This window comes from Tympanuchus pallidicinctus, unplaced genomic scaffold, assembly GCF_026119805.1.
Source record: "Tympanuchus pallidicinctus isolate F22 unplaced genomic scaffold, pur_lepc_1.0 scaffold3, whole genome shotgun sequence".
Taxonomy (NCBI): Eukaryota; Metazoa; Chordata; class Aves; order Galliformes; family Phasianidae; genus Tympanuchus; species Tympanuchus pallidicinctus.
In genome coordinates, this window is record NW_026294747.1 from 104,657,911 (window position 1) to 104,673,538 (window position 15,628).

The window sequence follows — 15,628 nt, forward strand, 5'->3', positions numbered from 1 at the left end:
TTTATTTCAGCCAGGGTCCATTCCCCAGACCAGGTATCCCATGGGCTGAATGGCTTCGGGGTGTGTGCAGAGGCAGCTTCTCCCTTTGCTTATCTACACGGGAGGATTTCAGTTAGATCTGAAACACCATAAAGACATAAAGAGGGGCAAATTCATCACATGACTCATTTTCCTGGAGTCAGCAGCATTACTCAAAGTGTCAATACTACCCTTTGTGCTTTTCTTAGTCGGGTTGTGAAACAGATAGAGCAACAAATAGCTGTTTTGACTGGAAATAGATTTCACCAGGGAAACGTTCACCAGTTTTAGCACCAGTATGACCCAGGACATCAGCAGCAGCAGTGTTGGCCGCAGAGCAAAGCGATGGCTGAGCAAATTCTTTTAGTGGTTTGCATAGCTGAGGCCCCAGATGGCCGCCACCACCCCTGAGCTATTAATAAGGACTGTTTCGGAACAAATGATCATTTTGCAAGCAAACAATGCTATTTATTAGCATTATCATCGTTAATTGCCAGCTGCAAGGTGTTTCAAATCCCTCTTGCATTGTGCTGTGGAGCAGATGTGTTCTGACCAAGAGAGGCAATGGTGCAAGGCAGGTTTATGAGTTGCCCCTCTGCACAGTCTTACCACTGGGAAAAATCTTAAGGCACCTGTCTGCCTGCTTGGCTCCATACCAGAACAACCTGCAGCAGCAATTAATTTTTCATTGCTCATGATAAGAATTAATGCTGTTCAATTATCCAGGTTAGCCCCCTCAGGCATTGCTGCTTTTCTTCTTTGTGCATGCTGCAAATGGAGTTTGATAGCTCTGAGTGGCAGTCGGTCCCAGCTGAGCTGGGCTTCAGCCTACTTGTTGCTTTTTATAGGTTGAGCTCTGGCAAAGTGATGTATTTTGTTTGCTGAATAAAACCACAATAAAAAATAAAAAGGGAAAGCAGGGAACAGCACCAGACCCATAGAGCACCCTGAGAGGGATCCCTGTTTCACAGCCACTCTGAAACTTTTGCTCCTTCACATAACAGACCAACAGTGGGGTTATTGTTTATATGCCAGTGTTATCACTGACTTCTATTCACAAAGAAATGCATTCTCAGAAATGGTCTTTTGGCCTCTTAGCCCTCACCAGCATTAGGAGCTATCAGAAACAATAGGACAAAGACTAATTGTCAGCCCCGTTTTCCCCCCACCATGGTTCTGCATCGGGTGTAATGTGCAAAGGGCAGAACCCAGCCCTCGTTGGGATGACAGCCACCATTTCCAGCCCCATCCCAGGCACAGGGCGATGCTGCTCCATGCACCCTGCTCCGAAATCCAGCCACAGGGAAAAGCAGAGCAACCACACCGTGCAAAGGGCTGCCTGACTGCTGCTGCTGCAGCATCTGTGAAGCCTTTTGTGGGTTTGGGGAGAAGCCAAAAGCAGGCTTATAATGGAAGTTCAGCCACAGCCTTCAGCATAGCTTAGCAGCTCTGGTCCTATAATAAAACCCAAAGCACACGTGAGTCTACAAAACAGCACCGTGAGTTCTCTATTCCTGTTCACAGTATTTTTAGTGGACGGGCCCATTTTTAGACATTGTGTTTTTTTCTATCCTGATAGAAAGAGGTTGTCAAAACACGGACGCTGCTCGCAGTGCAGGGAGCAGTTGGTCAATTCTTACAGACATCCCTGGCATTTCAAAACTATAAATGCTCAGCAATCACATTCTTGGCACTCTGCGAGATGCAAAAATGTGAAGCTGTTACCTATGACAAACATTTCTTCATTGAGTCTATCACAGGACTGAAGTGAGGAAACCTAAACAGGAGGGAAAAAGTCAGAGCTTGCTATGCAGGCAGCTTAAGGGAAAGGAATCCTAAACCTTGAGCAAATGTTTGTTTTGCATTGTGGCAAAAAAAAAAACCATTTGTTTCCTAAACACAGAGAGATTACAGCGAGATCTGTGCTTTTGTTTAAAAATACTTTCCCCACTGTCTGGGCTGCAGTGTAAACAGGATGCGCTGACATTTTGGCCCTGCTGAGCCGTTGGCCAGGGCAGGCACGCGCTCATGATTGCAAATCTGATCCTCCTCTCCAGAATAGATCCCACTGGCCATATGGAGCTGGTGTTGTCTGCTTGAGAGGAACTGTGAGGACAGGAGCTCGATGGCTGCAGCTGGTGAGGCTGAGGGCAGCAGCCAGACCAGAGCTGGGGACACGAGGGCTCCCAGCCAGAGCTCACACGCAGGTGCCTCCTCGTGCTGCTGGGTTAAATCCCTCTGGCCATCCCTGCTGGGCACGGAGCCTGTCTGATCCTCAGCTGACTCATCCCAAAAATGTCAAGAAGAGACCAAAGTGTTCATCTTTGGCCTCTATTTGGTATGAACTTCCAGGATTGCGAGAGAATGTCTCATTTGCTCAATTTTTCTCCATTAAAAGATATGTGACAGCGATCTTGCAAAACCCTTGGGCACAGGCACCGTCTTTGCCAGCAACAGGCAGCAGCTGAGACACTGGTGGCTTCCCAGAATGAAGTAATTTGAAATTTAAACAAAATGCTGCTGGTTCTGGACCCAATCTGCTGCTACTGCTCTGCTACATTCGTCTCTCAGAAGTTGCCCCCATTTAATCTTCTCAGAAGACCTGTGTGCAGTCTATGAGAAGCCTCTGCTATTGTATTACCAAATTTCCACAAGCTGCTGGTGACAGGGCACCTCCTGTAAGTGACACTGCCTCAGTGTCTGTCAGGAACAGCTAGTGATTTCCTTACAACATGCCCTGTGCAGTGCAAGCATCTTCCCTGCAAATGCTGCTGCCAAAAGTCCACAGTAATAAAAACAGATTTTTCTCCTCTGTTTCCTGAGCCTTGGCCCAACACAGCAGGTGAAGACATGCTTGACTTCAGGATGCCTGTGGTCACACTGAAACCAAAGGGATTCCAGCTTTTTTAAGGTTTGTCCTGTCAGGGCCACAAGTCCAATATGGTGGCCTCCTTATAGATGGGAGTTCTTGGCTTACAAAGTTCCCAAAGAAGATTCCTTAGGAAAAAAAAGTTTCTTGGACCCTCCTTGACATCAAACACAACCTCATATGTTATGCCTGTGACTTGGGTCAACAAACATGTTCAGGAGCTTCTCCATTCCAAGATTTTATTCAGGTGTGAGTTACACATAGATCAACAGAACCTGAGTTTGTTCCTGCATCCCAAAGGGATGACATGGATAGCAAAAGGTGGCACAGCCACAGCAAACTGAATTAGTCTTTATCCCACAAGCCTGTGTTCCTGCTGGGATTCTTGCAATTGATGAACAAGTTTATTGTCTCCAATGATGGCACACAGTGAAGCTGAAACTGTGTAAAAAAAGGGTTCAGGGAAGCTTGCTTCTCTCCACTGCCATCTCTTCAGTAAATAAAATTCCCAGAGAGCAAGGTGGGGTTTTATGGAAAAGCCATTTGCCAATGATAAGTACCTGGGCTGTGGGAAAATGTTTATTAGCATGTTACAGCTATGAAGGCTAAGGATGAAAGTAATTGCTTAGAAAATCCATTCACAAAATGTAATAAAGATACTTGTTTCAACTCAGTGAGCATAAACTGTCTCTTGAATGAACTATCATCTTCTATTTTGTGTACTTCTTCCTGGTTAATGAATGACCAAAAATGCTTTCCAATATGACCAATATGTTTTCCAATATGTGGCTAACAACTATAAGCACTACAGTCCCTTGAAGCAAATCTCAGTTTTTCGGTGGGGAATGTAAAGCTACTGCTCATTTTCTTGCAAATAGCTGGAAATCTTATATAAAATATGTTTATCATTAAGATATTCCTGGCGCCTCCTCTCTGAAAAGCTGCTCTATACTCCAGCATGCGGTGCTACGGCTGCATAAATATTTGCATAACAGATCTTTTGTTTTCTGCAGCTCAAGTCAGTGTGCAAAGACGGTCTGTAAAGTAAACATACATTTGCTAAAACGCAGCAGGTGCTGAAAGGTGAACAGGGAGAAAAGCCGTAGAGCTTCCTCATCGCTTCAAAGCTTGCCTAGCTACAGATATCCCAGCATCAAAGAAAAGAGGAGTATCTGCTCCCTTAAGTCCTGGTGAAGGCTAAGGAATGCCACATCAGACTTTTGGGTTGAGGTCATCCCAATCCAACCAATGCAGAGGAGGAGTGCAGGGTCTGGGCACTGATGGAAGCCCATTGTCACCCCAGAGTTTCCAGCCCTCCTGCTGACAAAGGAGCTCTCAAAGATGTGCCCTAATCCCCTGAAGGAGGAAAGTAAGAGCCGGGCCTTTCTTGTAGCTTTTTTACTCAGATTAGGATGGTTTTAAACCAGCCACATGGTTTCTGGTGAAGGATGGACTGTCTCACGACTTTCAACACCAGCAATTGGCAAGGCAGCAAAGGCAAAGAAGTTGGCATCCAAACCTGCAAAATGAGTGCCTTTTCCCTTTCCCCCTCCCACTCTTTCCCTGCACCAGATGTCAGCTGGGACACACTGCAGTGCTGCCATCCTCCAAACGCCCTGCAGGAAGGCCCTTGCCAGCTCCCCCCCAGCTGAGCCATCCGTGCTGAGGAGACATCTGTTCTCCCAGCCCTCCATCCTCCTCCTCTCCCCTTTTCCACTTGCCTGCTTGTTTTGTGCTACAGGGGTGCCATGCAGAGCAGACAGAGAAGGAATGCATTAAGAAAGGCTCAATGAAAAATCAAAGCAGGGAGAAACAGCTCCAGAGGAACCATACCAATAGGGAAATATTTATCATTTCTGATTAAGTAAAACATGCCATCCTGTCAGCTTCAAACAGACAGTTTCCTTCTTTCTCTCCCTTGCACTAGACTTAAATCTGCTGGGTTGGTCTGCTCCCAACAGAGAAGGTTCCTTCAGAGCATCTCCATGTGAAACACAGAAAAGTAACCAGCAGCATGAAGCTGAAGAAGAGTTACGATTATCAGAAAGGTCTGGGCTGAACAGGGAGCTCTCTGCAACCCTAACAACTAAGGTGGTTTTAAAGAGGCAGCATTCCTCCAGGCTGCTTCCAGGAAAGTCTACTGGACTTTCAGACCTGTCTTTGGGCTGTTCTGCACACAGGAGGGCAAAAAGAACCCTAGGAGGGGATCAGAGAATGTATCCAATTACCCTTGCTGTATCCACATACCAACTGCAGCACGAGACATTAAAGAACAATTAGATCACATGAAGCCAAGGAAAGGGGGGAAACATCTGTCTGAGCTCACCAAGCACGACACTGAGCAGGAGCCACGTTCAAGAGGAGCATCTCTCCATCAGTTATGGATGGGCTGGAAGAGGTAATACAACTTTGCTCTTAGAGTTGCTTTTTCCCATGAGCTCAAGGGTTTTGCAAGGGGTGACCTCCTGCCCTACATGACCTCAGCTCCCACCTTGCAGGGAAACCACATGCAGGCAAAAAGGCCCTTCACTGCACAGCAAGAGCAGATCATGGTCATGAAGAGTTGCTCTGAGCAATGAGAGGAGGTAGCTTGGGTTAAACAGTCCCCTTCATCTCCACTCCTGCATGCAATTGCTGATGGAGAGCAGCAAGGAGAAAGCAGAAGCAAAAAGACTGCAGGAGATCTGGAGGGGAGCTTGTGCTGGTCACCCTGCCTGCTGCCAGCAACATCTTGGCCCTCATTTCCAAAAGAGATCAGTGGCTTAAGAGGATGCTTTTTGGGGGGTGCCCAGGTTGCAGAGAGTGCTTAATGTTTTGAAAAAGCACAATGCTGGCAGGGTACCTCCAGTTCCTTGCCCAAATGAGCAAACCTCAACACTCTCTTACTTCATCAGTGATGAGATCACAGAAAATTGGAAACTGGTTGGGAAAAGACATACAAAAGCAGCAGCAGTGACCACTTTTCAAAGCAGAGCACAGCTACGTGAAGAATACATTTCAACGTCAGCAAAGAAACTCGGGCAATTCCGTTAATTAAAAGCATCGGTGCACTGACCCACTATCCTGCTCATATGACAGGCAACAGCTGTTCTTGCTTCAGAACAGCAGCCAGCAGTGGGCCCCATCATGCAGAACACAGTACAGAGAGCCAGGAGACAAGAACTACTAACCTTTCATCACCAGCCCTCCTGCGTGCTTCTCCATCTGTGAAATGTGCCTCTCCTGTCCTGCAGCATCTCTGAGCTCTGCTGCTGCAGAGATACACAAGATCAGCAAACACAGCGGATAAGAGCAGTAATGGTGGTGACATAGGTGGATCTTCCTTGCAAGTGGCTGATGCACTCCTAACTCTGCTCAGGCAGGTAGTGCACAATTTTTGAAATAAGGGCTCTTGAAACACAGGCTTGCAGTAGAACAGGCTTCCATCTCATAACTTTGGGTTTAGAAGGGTCTTTGCTCCCCCACGTGATGTTTGCCAATGTAGTGCTTCAGAATCACCTGAGCTCAGAGAAAACCTTTGCAGACAGAGCCAGCAGCCAGGCTCTTTGGGTCTGGCCTTCCCTGTGCCATTTGCCCTCTCTGCCTTCCACCAGCCTCTGGCTCCAGTCCAGGACCAGTGGCAGCACTTCTCCAAAACCTCCTGCAGGGCTGAACTTTCCACAAATAAATGCTAAACAATGCTCTGGCCAGCCACCAGGCAGCACTTCTGTCACCTGAACAGCTCGTTTGTCATTCACAGCTGACCTGCTGACTCTGCTTCTGTCCAAGGGCACCAAGCTGACAGGGTTATTGAAAGATATCAGGTCTCTGTTCACCATGGGGCCATCAGGCAGGGATGGGGAGGGAAGCACAGCTGCTGTGAGTCCTGGGGCACTGCTGGTGGCCTTGGTAATCTCCTCCATGCTCCCAGTCTCAGCCCATGATGGGGAATGCACCAGCAGTTACAGACTTGAGTCCTGGCTAACATGGGCTGAAAGCACAACATCCACAATCACAATCATGTGGTTATTTCCTCTCTAGGAGGCCAGAGGCAATGAAGCAGCACCTCAGGAATCCCCCTGCTTTCCTGAAGGAAAGCAAATAGCACAGAGCGGTGCCAATGACTCTGCTCATCAAAGGTGACTGTAATACCTTCTGGAGAAACAGCTGAATTCTCTTCTCACACCACATACTGGCTTGCTTTGCCATAGGATTACACACAGGACACTCTCCCTCAGAAGGTCTGTCCATGGATTGGGATGTGCAGACATGCTCCTGCTTAGGGATGGAGGTGAGCAGGCACACCCCAATGGCCAGGCTGGATGTGGATCTGGGCAGCCTGGTCTGGTGGTTGGCGACCCTGCACATAGCAGGGGGTTGAAACTAGATAATCTTTGTGGTCCTTTTCAATCCAGGCCATCCTATGATTCTGTGATTCCCCTCTCTTTTCATGGAAGGGTTTACAGAAGCATCCAAACCATGCTTTGTGACGGTGGTGTCTGGTTCAGCACACAGTGGTTCTGTGAAAAAGTCTGTAAATGAGAGTGATTAACAGGCAAAGCGAAGGCTAAGCCAAAGCAGGAAGACACTGGCAAACGGCCTTGTGGGATTCAGGATGGGGAAAAGAAAAGGCAATAAAGCTTCAGATTGGACAACAAAATGGTAGATGTTATACAAAGGATAAGTGAGATGGATAGCTAGCCTGCTGCAGCTGTAGGCAGCTCTTTGAGGTTTGAAATAGAAGAGCACATCAGTGGTCCCAGCTCTGCCTGACTACTGACTACATGAATGGGGAGATAGAACTGGTAGTCAGCATTAGCAATTATTTACACATCTACAAGTAGTGATCACTCCCATGCTAGCAGCAATTTCCATCCCATGGATAAAGATGTCAGTGAGCTGCAAGTCACACCTCTGCTCATGGCATAGCAGTGCCTGTGGTTCACACACTGCCCCCAAAGCATCCAAAATGGGCAATGTATGTGACCAAACCCCCAGAACACATTGGTGAGCACTGCGTATGGCTTCACTGTAGCCAGAGACACACACTGCTCCAATAGCCTCTACTCAGTTTCAACAAAGGCACAAAAACTCTAGAACAGCTGTCATGTGTTCAAAGACAAGGGGAAATGGTTCTAAGTTGAAGGAGGAAAGGTTGATGTCAGGGGGAAATTCTTTACTATGAGAGTGGTGAGGTGCTGGAACAGCTGCTCAGATAGGTTGTGGATGCCCCATCCCTGGAGGTGTTCAAGGCCAGGTTGGATGGGGCCCTGGGCAGCCTGGGCTGGTATTAAATGGGGAGGTTGGTGGCTCCGCATGTGGCAGGGGGTTGGAGATTCATGATCCTTGAGGTCTCTTCCAACCCTGGCCATTCTGTGATTCTGTTCCACCTTTCAATTACGTGCTGTTTGGCTCTCTCTACTGTATTTCAGCACTTGGAAGAGGCTTTCAGTGAGAAGGCACTTGCAGCATCCTCAAATTTCTATGCAGTGCTTTCCCTGGGGGCATCATTGTTTTCTTTCCTCCATAGCCAGAGGTACTTCTATCCGCCAATGAACAACTGCTGTGCTCCCATAAAAGGAGTTCAGTTCAAGCAGCACAAGAAAAACTCACCAGCAGTCAGTTAAAGCTTTGATGGCAGAAACAACAGCTTGAGGCTGGTCGGGGCGATGTGTGGGTATGACGATCTGAACAGGATCAACAGTTTTCTCAAAATGGTGTAGATTAGGCACTCCTCTCTAAGAAAGGCTGGCCTTGTTGTGCAGGTTGCCCCAGGAGTTCAGGGGCGATATCAGGTTCATTGACTCAGTGAGCAAACGAGGCTCAGCTAAGCCCACCTCACATCACCTGCAGTCAGCCGATGCCCAGATGGAGAGGTTGAGCAGAAAGGCTAATGCTCACCCTGCAGCTCTTCTCCACTAAGTCCCAGCAGACTCACACAAGCAACTCCTCCAAAGGACATGACTGGAAACTGAGGGGTAGCACAGATGAGGAAGGATTCTGGTCCTTGCCTAGGCAGGACTATTTTTTGGCTAGCTTTGTTATCACTGCTCAGCAAGGAAGATGCAGGTCACCCAGAGCCTGCACACATCGGTGGGGCAGGGAAGGCAGAGGCTGCGGTCAGTGGCCCCACGGGTCTTGGCCTGGTGAGGCAATGTTTGGCTGCGTTGGCTGCTCGGCTGGGGGGTCATCGACCTCCGCGTGGGGCTTTGAAGTCTCACATCCTCATGTGGGTGGAAGCTTCTCACACAATGATCCCAAACAACTCAGGGTAGGGAGAATCACAGAGTCATTAAGGTAGGAAAGAACACGAAGGTCAACCATCAGCCCATCCCCACCATGCCCACTAAGCACAGCGCTCAGTGCACATCCACACAGTTCTTGCACATCTCCAGGGACAGGGACTCAACAACTCCCCTGGGCAGCCTCACCACTCCAATGTACTCCAATGGCACTTCTAATGCCTCCCCACTCTTTCTGAGCATAAATTTCTCATGGTATGAAGACATGACAGTGTCTTCCCTGTGCAATCTGCCCAGAGAAGAGAGAAAAGGAGCACAGACAACAGTGCTGGTGCAGATGAATTTTACCCCAAAATCCCCCATTGAAGTTCAAGAACTCAGCCCCAGTGGTTTGGGGGCAGAGCTGGAAATTAAACAGTCTGTCTTCTAACCATGGAAAGAGTCTCAGATGAGGTGTGATGGAGATGGCAGGGTTTGAATTAGTAATGTCTGCCTGCTCCTGAGCATCACCAGGATGCTGGAGCAGCTGAGAGGTAGCCATTCCTGGCTCCCTTGGGTGTGTGCATCATTTTTGTTCATTTTCTTTTCACAAGGACAAAAGGGAGGGCTAGCTAGGTCTGCAGTGTTGAAAGGAGAGGCCAGCCTCTGAGGAGCCATTCACACTGGCCCAGAAGAAGTGGAGCAGGTCAGCAGCTCTGATTCTATGCCCTGAGAATCCCCTACCCTTTGACATTCAAATTGCTGTACTGGAAGCTCTTCTTGTAGCAGCGCACGTGTGGTGGAATTAAATAAACGTGCAGGAGATGGAAAGCCAGCAGTGCTGTGGGTCAGCAGGAGTTACACAGCCACCTGCAGTCATCGAGTTTGGAGAAGACCTTCAAGATCAGCAAGCACAACCATCAATCAGACATACCAAGGCTCATCACTAAACCATGTCCTTCAGTGTCACATCCACGTAGAATAATAGATGATCTCAGCTGGGAAGGACCTTAAAGTCCCACAGTTCCAGCCCCTGACAAGCAGGCAGATAATCTCATGCCTTCCTGAGTTGAGTTGCACAGCAGCATGCATACAAGCACGCAGTTCCACGCACATCTTGGGTCAGGAGCACTGCCAAACCCAACTCAAGCAGCTCCTCAGCCAGTCTACATTCCTCTGCACGGTTTGGTCCATTAAACAACCATTCCCAAGGCTGTTTTCTGAACAATTATTTTAAGTTCCTCTCCCACCAGAAACCTTATTCTTACAGCTGGCTGCAAGGATTTCCTGGACAGCCATAAAGCATCTCACCACATAGCTCCTTCATGGAAAACTTCACTTTTGGGGCTATATGGAATGAAGGGGAAAAGGAATGTTTTTGGACCAAAACCTTTATTTTCCCCTCCTTGCCCACATTTGAAAGCAATTATTTGCCATCCCTGCTCTAAGGTGCTGGAAATCTCTCTTCTGAGGTCACCGGTGGAACAGCACGCTGGGCATAACAGCATCAGCCACAGCACGACCACCTCTAGGTCCCTATATAAGCACAGCCCACAACCAGCAGCTGCTGGGGATTGTGTCCCTGCTGAAGGGGGTCAGCAAGCACTCGCAGCTAACACCCAGAACAGTGCTGGGAGCTCCATGTGTGGCAATGAGACCGAGCTCTTTTTGCTCAGCCCAGAGCAGCCATTTCCAGAACGTGCAGAGCCCTTGCTTTGCTCTGTACAAGAGAAATGGTGCACAAAGCTTGGGAATGCCAACCAGCCATCTCCTGGAACTGAGCAAGTGGGCTAATTAAACAGGCGATTAAATGGTAACGAAGATGCATGGACTGGAGAAGCGTGACAGCCTCCTAGCAGGGCCCCAGGCATTAGAAAATGGTGATTTCTTCTCCATGGTTGCCCAGAGGAAATCTTTGGGGAGCATCCCTGCTGCTGGAGACTGAGAGCCAGCCCATGCACTGGCCTGCTGCCCCACATGGGCAGGTGGGGCTGACAGTTTGGGGTTATTTATGGCTGGCTGGAGAATCTGAGCTCTCCTTTAGGTCTGATTCAAGGACAGCCATTGCTGGCCGTGCTAAGCCCTATAAGCGTGGGTAGCTGGGGGACTGAAGTACCTCCCGGCACTAAGCACATGCATGATGGTCATGTTGACTGACGGCAATCACCAGGAACGGATGGGACAAAGAAGTTCCCATAAACACCACTGGCAGCTGTTATAATTAAGCAGGAAGGGTGCTGCTTCCTAATTTACAGTTCCTGTGATTTTCTGCCTGCCCAGCTCGCTGGGACAGAGCTTCCCACAGCAGCTGTTCCCTGAGGACAGAAGCTGATGATGTGTGTTGCGTGGATGAGCACTTGTAAGGTTATTTGTCTTCTCCCACCTTTGTAAGCTAAGACGTTGCAGGTCAGCACCGCTGAAGCACCCTTCATCAAAGTCTCCCTCCTAACCCACGTCCACTGAGCAAGAGTTACTCCTCTTGTCCAGTTTGAGTTAGGATCACCAACACCCTAACTGGGAACCCCCTCTGGAGCCATGCTGAGGTTTCCAAGACACCCACACCCTGCTGGATTGCAGCAGCAGCCTGGACAGGTCTTGGCTTTGGGAAAGTTTGTAATGCTTCTACCCAAAACCTGGTGCAGCTCAAGATTCAGGTGCACACATGGCATCATTGCTAAGGGTCTCCTCACTGTTACCACTCCGCATCCTATTACAGTCTGATGAAATATGGAGAAATACTCCAATCTGGACATGGGCGTTTCTCTGGGGGCAGGGTGTAAAATGCAGTGAGGTGAATGGGGGTGTTGTCTCCCTATTGCTGGCACCTTGGCCACCCTGGCTGGGATAAGAGAGCTTTTTCCTTGTGCAGTGAGGCATCAGCCAGAGAAACAGGCACTAAAAATGACATTTTCATGAGTCTCCTTCTCCTGAGCCACCCTACAGATGGTGGGCTTTGTGTCTCTCATGTGGGAGTCAGCAGTGAAAAGCAGACCTGTAAAAGGTGAAAGGCAGGGACCCCCACGTACAGCCTGCTTCACTCAAAGGATACATACTGCATGTATTACAGGTGGGTGTTTACAAGTTGGTGCCTCACCAAGACAGTCACTCATGAACTAGAGCTGCCAAGAACACAGAGTCCATCCTGCTGCATCCTTGGCTCCAGCTCTGCTACATTTCCAGCTCAAACAGGGGCCAGGCTCTCTGGAAGGTTAATTCAGCACTAATGACTCATCTTAACAGCACTTTCTGCAACTGCTTGCTTTGTGCTGGGCCTGAGGGAGCAATCTTCATCTATATTAACCCAATTGTAGCAGCACAGGAGACAATGTGTGAGGCACCATCTCCACCCAAAGGACGGTGGCTCTGGTTAACGTGCAACACCCAGCAAAGATCCTACCATCTCCATAGGTAAGGGGATTCATGAAGAAAGGAAGATGCAACACAGCTGCAAAGTTTCCCCACCTGTAGGCACGTTCCAGTGGTCCGAAGCCATTGTGCTGCCTTGGGCAGATGCTGGGCTCCAGCATGGGCCCTGGGTAAGGAATGATGTTGGTCTTGCAGCCAGGATGTCCCATCCAGAGCTTCTGCACAGTGCTGACCCAGCCATGGCACTGCTCTGCATGGCTGTTCTCTAGGGTGAGAGCTGAGTCAGCCTGGTAAACAAACACTGATAAGGAGAGGAAGGGCAGCGAGCGTGGGTTGAGGATAAAATGCAATACCAGTTATTCTGCAGATGAACATGATCTGAAGGCTGGTGCCCATACAGCCACACCTAGAGTCAGGCTCTCAAGGCCACAGCCAGAAACAGAGTTGGCCAAAACCCAGTGAGGAACAAGGACTCCAAGCAGCTCCCAGCACCACAAACCAAGCCTTCCCATCCAACACCACCACCCTTCCTTGTGGCCCTCCAGAGAAAAAAAGGAAACAATCCTTAGGGGCACGGTTAGGATTGCAGGACTAATCCCCCACACTTTGCTGAGCTGCAGGGATGGCCTGCCCCAGCCCCTGAATTAGGTCAGTGGAGCTGTAACATCTGGCAGCATCCAGCTGGAATTAGGCACAAACACCACCCTGACGCTTTTATGTAAGTGTGCCATGATGGGCCAACGTTTGCTGTCTGCACAGCTACAGAGACGATCTTCCATCATACAAAACCTCACAATCCAACTCAGTTATCTGGATGCTTCATTCTCCACCACAGGCTCACTTGTTTTGTTAGCTCCTGCGGTCCCAGAGGAGAGAGGGAGAAGGAAGTGCTCCCCAGCTTCCCTGCATGATGTGCCAGCCATGGGAAACTATCTGCAATTTCTCAAATTGCCTGCCTGAGAAGCTGCTAAAATACAAACATATGCATCAGCGAAACAGGGAAAAACGACCTACCTTCTCCAGCCAGGGATTATGGCTCTAATTCAAGATACTTGCACACCGCATTTCCAAATCTGCTTTGGAGCAAGGGCAAACTGATCCTATGAAACACAAAGGCTGCAGGCAGAGACTGGTGTTTCCTCAACCGCGGCAGAGGAGAACCAGGAGAACCCCTCAGCGAACACAGGCAGACTCTCATACACTGGAAGATGTTGCCACCTGCTGTTTAAATGGAGGATGGGCTTAAATAGTTTGTGATAATTGCTGGGTTCGGGCAGCTGGAGCAGCCTGGCGGGTGCAGGAGGGAAGCACCGCACATCTCACGCACTCACGCTGACTTTCTGTGCTGTATCCCAGCTCTTACCGCAGCTTCTCCTCCACTGCAGCTGGCAAACACCACCCGCGGGACCCTCCCTTCCTCTCTGCAGTTTTCTCCCTGCGATCAGGGCTGCAGTGCCACCAGAGAAACCCCCTGAGAGCCCCTATGGCTGGTCAGGGCCACCTCTGCTCCGCTGCTCCCGGGACAGGGTGAGGGCCTTGGGATGATGGGGAGCCAGGCTGGGCCAGGCCTGGGGGTCCAACAGCACATCTGATACAGAAGTATTTATTATTATTGGGTTTTGTTTTTGAAGAGCTATAAAAAGCACTTAAATACAGCAGGAGCAGGTGGTGAACTGCTGCCCTGATTTGCAATTCAAAGAATTAGGTCATGGCATTGAGGGTAAGAGCGTACACAACTATGCACATTGGGCAGGATTTCAAACAAATAAACAAACAAACAAGGCCCATGTTTTGCTGGTAGGTGGCTCGGCCCAAGGGAGAAGCAGCTGGTGCCACTGCAGGTGCAGCCAGGTGGGAGTGCTGTTCCCTGTGGTGCAATGCTGCTGGGAACCATCCACCCCACAGCAGCTGTGTGGAAGGGAGAGGGATGCTGGGGAGGGGACAGCAGGGCTGGGGAGAGCTGGGCTGCAATGAGGATGGCTACGCTGGATTGTTCCCACTTTTGAACAGCATCTCCTCCAGCACAAGTGAAGTTCAGATCAGCAGAGACCTCACCACTTTATCAGCGTGGTGGAAACCAGGGACAGCGTGAAGCAGGGCCTGCTGCACTCAGTGGGGATGAAACAAAGCAAGGAGCAAGCTGCACCCGGAGCAGGGCAGTTCTCACCTGGCAGTGCACAGCCAGCCCCAAACAGCGCTGCCCTTACAAGACAAGACACAGCCCACTAAGCAGAGCATCAGCTGCTGCAAGAGCAGGATGGGCTCTGTCAAAGCTGCAGCCGTGGCACTGGGCAAGAGATTCTGGGCCACCTCTCCCACACAAAGTGTTTGCCACTGCTCACATGTACTCACGAGAAGCACACAGAAGAGGCAGCTTGGGGAGAAGCGATGCAGCAGCTTTCAAAAGGAACGGAATATTTCAATATCTACATGGAAGCTTTGGGCAGCAGACAACGCATCTCTTCTACCCATCAGTGATCTTGAAAAGCCCTCCCACCCCACCCTTACGTTGTCAAACAGCTGCTCTTTCCATCCCATTGGCTTCCATGGAGGCTACTGCTAGCTGACTGAGGAGGGAACTGGAGAAGCCAGGGGAATAACATGTTCTCAATAATGCAAAACCACAAGTTTTATCTTGATTTGCACAGCCTGGCTATCTTAGTGCACACAGAAAGATGATCACCTGCATTAGGAAATTGCCCTGGCAGCACATAACACGTTGTGGCTGCCTCAGAACTCTCTGCATGACAGCACTGAGGTGATACATTACACAGAGATAAGAGAGCTCGAGTTGCACACCCTGCCATGAGAAGGGATAAGATTTCTATTCCATCTGCCAAAGTCTGCCAGCAATTTCTTACAGTACTGCTTGAAACAAGACATGATGGGAACAGACGTCGCTCCGAAATCACAGGGTGGATACAGCCAGTGGGTGAGGAATCCCATTGCCATCCTCTGAAGAATATTTCTACCATTTCTATTAGAATATAGTTCACATTTCAGAAGAGGGAACATTTGGACCTAGCTGGAAGCCACACAACCTGCCAAGGCTGCATATTGCCTTGGAGAAACAACCGTGTGCTGACAGGAAGGATGGCTGGGAAAAACCACAGTACAGCACAGCATTTCACAAGTGCTTATTCCTCAAGGTGCATGAGCAGCTCCTTTCAGGAGT

At 49.3% G+C, this 15,628-nt stretch overlaps 1 long non-coding RNA gene across 1 annotated transcript; it reads right to left on the reverse strand.

Moving 5' to 3' along the window:
- Positions 1–6,882: 6,882 nt before the first annotated feature.
- On the reverse strand, positions 6,883–13,010 carry LOC128085246 (uncharacterized). Its single transcript, XR_008208860.1, has 2 exons — positions 12,550–13,010; positions 6,883–7,398 (listed from the first exon to the last, which is right to left on the reverse strand). It is a non-coding gene; the product is annotated as an uncharacterized LOC128085246 (long non-coding RNA).
- Between the last annotated feature and the right edge of the window lie 2,618 nt (positions 13,011–15,628).